We start from the raw sequence: 7470 nt of genomic DNA, 5'->3' as shown, positions 1-7470 counted from the left end.
CAATTCTTTCGAGATCTATTGACGGTCTTTTGTAGGATCAATTTGATCTCCCTATTACTCGACTCCACTTGACCACTAGAATGAGGATGATAAGGAGATGCAACTCTATGGTTGACATCATACTTAGCGAGCATCTTGCGGAAAACACCATGAATGAAGTGTGAACCGCCATCTATCATCAAATATCTAGGGACTCCAAATCTTGGGAAAATGACTTCTTTAAGCATCTTAATGGAGGTGTGGTGATCAGCATTTTTAGTGGGGATAGCTTCTACCCACTTAGTGACGTAATCCATAGCAACTAAGATGTGAGTGTACCCATTCGAACTTGGGAAGGGTCCCATATAATCAAAGCCCCATACATTAGATGGTTCAATGACAAGTGAATAGTTCATAGGCATTTCCTGACGCTTACTGATATTACCTGTTCTTTGGCATTCTTCACAAGACAAGACAAACTTACGGGCATCCTTGAAGAGAGTGGGCCAATAGAAACCTGATTGCAATACCTTATGGGCAGTTCCATCTCCAGCATGGTGTCCTCCGTAGGCTTCGGAATGACACTTCTGCAAGATCTGTCCCTGTTCATGTTCAGGCACACAACATCTAATAACACCATATACTCCTTCCTTATAAAGGTGAGGATCATCCCAAAAGTAGTGTCTCAAATCAAAGAAGAATTTCTTCTTTTGCTGATAGGTGAAACTGGGTGGTATGTATTTGGCTACGATATAGTTTGCATAATCGGCATACCACGATGCACTATGTGAAGTGCGGATGACATTCAATTGCTCATCAGGAAAGCTGTCATCAATAGGTAGTGAGTCATCAAGGACATTCTCAAGCCTAGACAAGTTATCTGCTACAGGGTTATCAGCACCCTTTCGGTCAACGATGTGCAAATCAAATTCCTGTAGCAGGAGAACCCATCTGATCAGTCTAGGCTTAGCGTCCTTCTTCTCCATAAGGTACTTAATAGCAGCGAGTGAATAGTGACTTTGGAGTCAACTATGTAAGATCTGAACTTTTCACATGCAAACACAACTGCTAAAAATTCCTTTTCCGTAGTGGCATAGTTTCTTTGGGCACTGTCTAGAGTTTTACTAGCGTAGTGAATAACATTCAACTTCTTGTCAACTCTTTGTCCTAGAACAACACCAACAACATAATCACTAGCATCACACATGATTTCAAAGGGCAAGTTCCAGTCAGGTGGTTGAACAATAGGTGCGGTGATCAAAGCCTTCTTAAGTATTTCGAAAGCTTCCTCACAATGCTCATCAAAAACAAAAGGAACATCCTTCTGCAAGAGGTTGGTAAGAGGCCTAGAAATCTTAGAGAAGTCTTTAATGAACCTTCTATAGAAACCAGCATGACCTAGGAAACTTCGTATACCTCTGATATCTGTGGGGCAAGGCATTTTCTCAATTGCATCAACCTTAGCCTTATCAACTTCAATGCCTCTTTCAGAGATTTTGTGTCCTAAGACGATACCTTCATTAACCATAAAGTGGCACTTCTCCCAATTCAAGACGAGGTTGGTATCTTCGCATCTCTGTAAGACTCGATCAAGGTTGCTGAGGCAATCATCAAAGGAAGACCCGTAAACGGAGAAGTCATCCATGAAAACCTAGACAATCTTTTCACAAAAGTCGGAGAATATAGCCATCATACATCTTTGAAAGGTGGCAGGCGCATTGCATAAGCCAAAAGGCATACGTCTATAGGCAAAGGTACCGAAGGGGAAGGTGAAAGTGGTTTTCTCCTAATCAGATTGCGCAACAGGTATTTGCGAGAAACTTGAATAACCGTCTAGAAAGCAGAAGTGTGTGTGTTTTGATAGCCTTTCTAGCATTTGGTCGATAAACGGCAAAGGATAATGATCTTTCCTGGTTGCCTTGTTCAGTTTCCGGAAGTCTATCACCATCCTATAGCCGGTAATAATCCTTTATGGGATTAGTTCATCCTTATCATTAGGAACGACAGTGATACCTCCCTTCTTAGGTACGCAATGTACTGGACTTACCCAATCACTATGAGCAACAGGATAAATGATTCCTGATTCCAGAAGCTTTAATATTTCTTTTCTAACGACCTCTTTCATCTTAGGATTCAATCTCCTTTGATGATCAACAACTGGTTTGAAGTCAGGATCAGTTTTAATCTTGTGCTGACATAGAGTAGGACTAATACCCTTAAGATCATCAAGAGTATATACAATAGCAGCACGGTGCTTCCTCAGAGTTCTTAGTAACTTCTTCTCTTCGTGCTCTGAGAGGAGAGCACTAATAATAACAGGATATGTCTCCTTCTCATCAAGATAGGCATACTTAAGAGTATTAGGCAACTATTTAAGCTCGAACACAGGATCACCCTTTTGTGTGGGAGGATCCCCAAGAAGTTCAACACGCAAATTATTCTTGAGAATAGGATATTGTTCTAAGACAATTTTATCTATCTCATCTCTCTCCTCCATATGCATATCATTTTCATGCTCAAGCAGATATTTCTCTAAAGGATCCGTAGGAGGTACGGCAATAGAGGCAAGAGCAATGATTTCATCCCTACCAGACGCCTCTTTTTCATGGGGTTGTCTTCCAAACTTGGAGAAGTTAAATTCATGAGACACACCCTCGAAACTAACAGTGACGGTTTGCTTAATGCAATCAATGTGAGCATTGACAGTGTTGAGAAAGGGTCTACCAATATATGGGACAAAAGCTATCTTGTGCAGTACCAAGGACGAGGAAATCAGTAGGATACTTCGTCTTACCACACAAGATTTCTACGTCTCTCAAAATTCCTAGAGGGCAGATAGTGTCTCTATTAGCTAGCATAATAGTGACATCAATGGGTTCTAGCTCAGCAGGTGCAATCTCATATTTGATTAGCGAGCAGTTTCTCAAGCATACCCGAAGGAATTTCATAAAAGATATTTTCAGTAGGTACCTCGGGTTGACGAACAACTCCTCGTGCTTCCGTTCGTGGTGAAGATACCCCGAACAGACTCCTCAAAGGAACAGTTTCCATAGTGACAATAAATTTCAGCACAGTATAAAAATGTTTCCTTACCAATTTCCACTTACCAAAGGCGCTTCACTCCCTGGCAACGGCGCCAGAAAAGAGTCTTGATGACCCACAAGTATAGGGGATCAATCGTAGTCCTTTCTATAAGTAAGAGTGTCGAACCCAACGAGGAGCAGAAAGCTCTGATAAACGGATTTCAGCAAGTAATAACTGCAAGCACTGAAAGTAGCGGTAACAAGTGATTGTGTAGTGAGGTGAAACGTAGCAAGCAAAAAGTAGAAGTAACAAGTAGTAGCAACGGTGCAGCAAGTGGCCCAATACCTTTTGTAGCAAGGGACAAGCCTGAACAAAGTCTTATAGGAGGAAAAACGCTCCCGAGGACACAAGGGAATTTCTGTCATGCTAGTTTCATCATGTTCATATGATTCGCGTTCGTTACTTTGATAGTTTGATATGTGGGTGGAACGATGCTTGGGTACCGCCCTTACTTGGACAAGCATCCCACTTATGATTAACCTCTCTCGCAAGCATCCACAACTAAAAAAGAAGAATTAAGACAAAGTCTAACCATAGCATTAAACTAGTGGATCCAAATCAGCCCCTCACGAAGCAATGCATAGACTGGGGTTTAAGCTTCTGTCACTCCAGCAACCCATCATCTACTTACTACTCCCCAATGCCTTCCTCTAGGCCCAAGTATGGTGAAGTGTTATGTAGTCGACGTTCACATAACACCACTAGAGGAAAAGACAACATACAACATATCAAAATACCGAACGAATATCAAATTCACATGACTATTATCAGCATGACTTATCCCATGTTCTCAGGAACAAAAATAACTACTCCCAAAGCATAATCATAATCATGATCAGAGGTGTAATGAATAGCATCAAGGATCTGAACATAAACTCTTCCACCAAGTAATCCAACTAGCATCAACTACAAAGATTATCAACACTACTAGCAACCTTACAAGTACCAATCGGAGTTGCGAGACGAAGATTGGTTACAAGAGATGAACTAGGGATTGGAGAGGAGATGGTGCTGATGAAGATGTTGATGAAGATGCCTCCCCTCCGACGAGAGGAGTGTTGGTGATGACGATGGCGACGATTTCCGCCTCCGGGAGGGAAGTTTCCCCGGCAGGATCGTCCTGCCGGAGCTCTAGATTGGATCTGCTCAAGTTCCGCCTCGTGGCGACGGCGAAACCACGAAAAAGCTCCCGAATGATTTTTTCTGGACCAAAACCCTTCATATAGCAAAAGAGGGGGGCTAGTGGGCCGTCAGGGAGCCCACAAGCCCCCACTCCGCCACCAGGTGGGTGGCGGTGGCAGGGCTTGTGGCACCCTAGCAGCCCCCCTCTGGTACTTCTTTCGCCCAGTATTTTTTATATAATCCCAAAACATTCCACGTAACTTTTGAGGGCATTTGGAGATGTGCAGAATAGTGGACTAAGATTTTCTCCTTTTCCAGTCCAGAATTCCAACTGCCTGAATTCTGCCTCTTCAAATAAACCTTGCAAAATAAGAGTGAAAAGGCATGAATATGGTACCACAAAGTAATATAACAGCCCATAAAGCAATAAATATCAACATGAAAGCATGATGCAAAATGGACGTATCAATGACCACAACATATATCAAGTGACTCAACAGAACACCCCATTGTCACCACGGGTATTCACATGCAAGACATATATCAAGTGTTCTCAAATCCAATCCAACATAACAAAAGCTCAAAGGGAAAGACTCAATTCATCACATCAAGATAGAAAGGGAAGAACACCATACGATTCAAATATATTAATAGAGCTCGTGATACATCAAGATTGTGCCATTTCAAGAACACCCTATACCGGAAGCCAGCGCAGGGTGTGCGTGTGCACACAACCTCCAAACCGGATGGGGCCCAAATATGATGTACTACCATACTATTTGCCTTTTTTTTAAAAGATCCAGTTTTAGGCCGGCTTCATTGATTTAGGGGAAAGCAAGTAGGAAACAATTAGGATCAAGTGATCATAGGCACAGGAAAATTATGCAACGAAGAAGGAGGGAAAAAAGGAGTGGGGTGGCCGGGTGGGTGATCACAACTGATTATCTTGCAACTCGTTCCCCGAATGAGGACTCAAGACACAAAGCACCAGCTAGCCTCCATTGCTCAAGATTGCTTCTGATGGCATGCATGATTTCGTATACCCTTTGTAGCTTTGACCCGAAGATGCAAGTGTTCCTCTCCTTTCATATGTCATGCTTATCATCATCAACATGGTTTTGAAACCACTCTTGAACCTTGTGGGAGTTATATTGATCACAAGTTGGCAGCATTTGAGGGAGCTATGTGGAGGCGCCATTGGGTGAGTTATAGCAGAACATCATGTCCATGATGAGGCCTCCTGCGACATGAGCATTGAGAAAGGGAAGCTCCATGGTGCTACGGTGACTGACTCCCGTTGATTGTGTTGGTTTCCCTCCAAGCTTAAAGGGTGATGTAGCACAACGACGACTAGTATTTCCTTCAGTTATGAAACCAAGGTATCAATCGAGTAGGAAGATCCACAAGACTATGTAAGCATCACCCGCACACAAATAGCAAATCCTCGCAACCCAACGCCTGGAGAGGTTGTCAATCCCTCGTGGGTAAAGTAAGGATAGATTGATAGATGCAAATGAGAGTGATTGCAAATAAAACACAACAAGGTATTTTTGGATTTTTTGATAATATAGATGTGAAAATAAAAGAGAAAATAAAATATAAACACAAATAACAAAGTAGAGATTTCCGTAATACCAAGCCCTTGATAGGTTTCTCTATTGGTAAGACCAAGCCCTTGATAGGTTTCTCTATTTTAGGATAGGTTGTCGTACTGTCAAGGGAGCTCTCAAGTGAGTAGCTTGATCGTATCGTTCGTTGAGAGCACAAACCATCTGCATCCTTGCATCATATTTCTTGGTTCTTTTTTGGTGTTTCTCTTTGTGAGTTTTAGAGCTTACGGTCATCTTCATGACAAGCTCGAGTTCATCGAAAACGGAGTCCATATGCATCTTCTATGATGTTTTCGATGCTGGAAGTTTTTGTCGATTCTTCATTCATAGAGGTCTCACATCTCTATATCTTTGGCATTTTCACAACTTCATGTTCTTAAGCACACTAATAACATTGCAATCATGCATATCGTTCAAGGATTTAATGCCAAGCACTTTATTGAATTCTTCTTCTAACACTTTGGCACAATTTTCCAGTCCATCATTTTCAAGAAACTCGTCATAAAGATAAAGAACATGATGCAACTTCAATTCCATTTTCTTGTAGTTTTATTTTATAAACCAAACTAGTGAAAAACTAGGAACTAAAAGCTTTAATTGTAAGATATAAAGATATACCTTCAAGCACTCACCTCCTCGGCAATGGCGTTAGAAAAGAGCTTGATGTCTACTACGCAACTTTATTCTTGAAGACGTTTAGGGGCCTCCAAGTGCAGAGTTTATAGGACAACACCAAATTTTCCTAAAGTGTATGACCTAAGGTTTATCAATCTGTGGGAGGTATAGGATGAAGATGGTCTCTCTCAAACCACCCTCCAATCAAATACAACAAATCTCTTGTTTCCCCAACACACCCAATACAATGGTAAATTGTATAAGTGCACTAGTTCAACAAAGAAATGGTGACACAAGTGTAATATGGATGGTAGAAATAGGTTTTTCCAATATGAAAATATAAAAGCAGCAAGGTACCAATTACTAAACAACGAGCAAAATGATATATCAATGCTTGGAAATAAGGTTTAGGGTTCAGACTTTCACTAGTGCAATCTCTCAATGGTGCTAACATTATTGAATCATATAACCATCCCTCAATGTGTGACAAAGAATCAATCCAAACTTCCCATCTAGCAAATAACATAAGATGAAATTGTTGTACGTAGTAAAACTAGCTCAAAGTTATCCTTTGTGATCAATCTGTTAAGCCATCGCTATAAGTGTCACAAACAACCTAAGAGTTTATACTAGAATAATACCTATCATACACATCAACCAACTCTAATGTCACCTAGATACTCCAATGTCACCACAAGTATCCTTGAGTTGATTATTCAACATTCATCAAACAATTTCAGATTCGTAATATTCAATCCAACACAAAGAACTTCAAAGAGTACCCCAAGTTTCTCAGAAAAAGTGTGACGAAAACGTGCATCAACCTATGTGCATAGATCACCTCAATGTCACGAGAATCCGCAAGTTGATGACCACAACATATATCAAGTGACTCAATAGAACATCCCATTGTCACCACGGGTATTCACATGCAAGACATATATCAAGTGTTCTCAAATCCAATCCAACATAACAAAAGCTCAAAGGGAAAGACTCAATTCATCACATCAAGATAGCAAGGGAAGAACACCATACGATTCAAATATATTAATAGAGCTCG

Source organism: Hordeum vulgare, chromosome 3H, assembly GCF_904849725.1.
Source record: "Hordeum vulgare subsp. vulgare chromosome 3H, MorexV3_pseudomolecules_assembly, whole genome shotgun sequence".
Taxonomy (NCBI): Eukaryota; Viridiplantae; Streptophyta; class Magnoliopsida; order Poales; family Poaceae; genus Hordeum; species Hordeum vulgare.
This window is presented reverse-complemented; position numbering follows the sequence as displayed.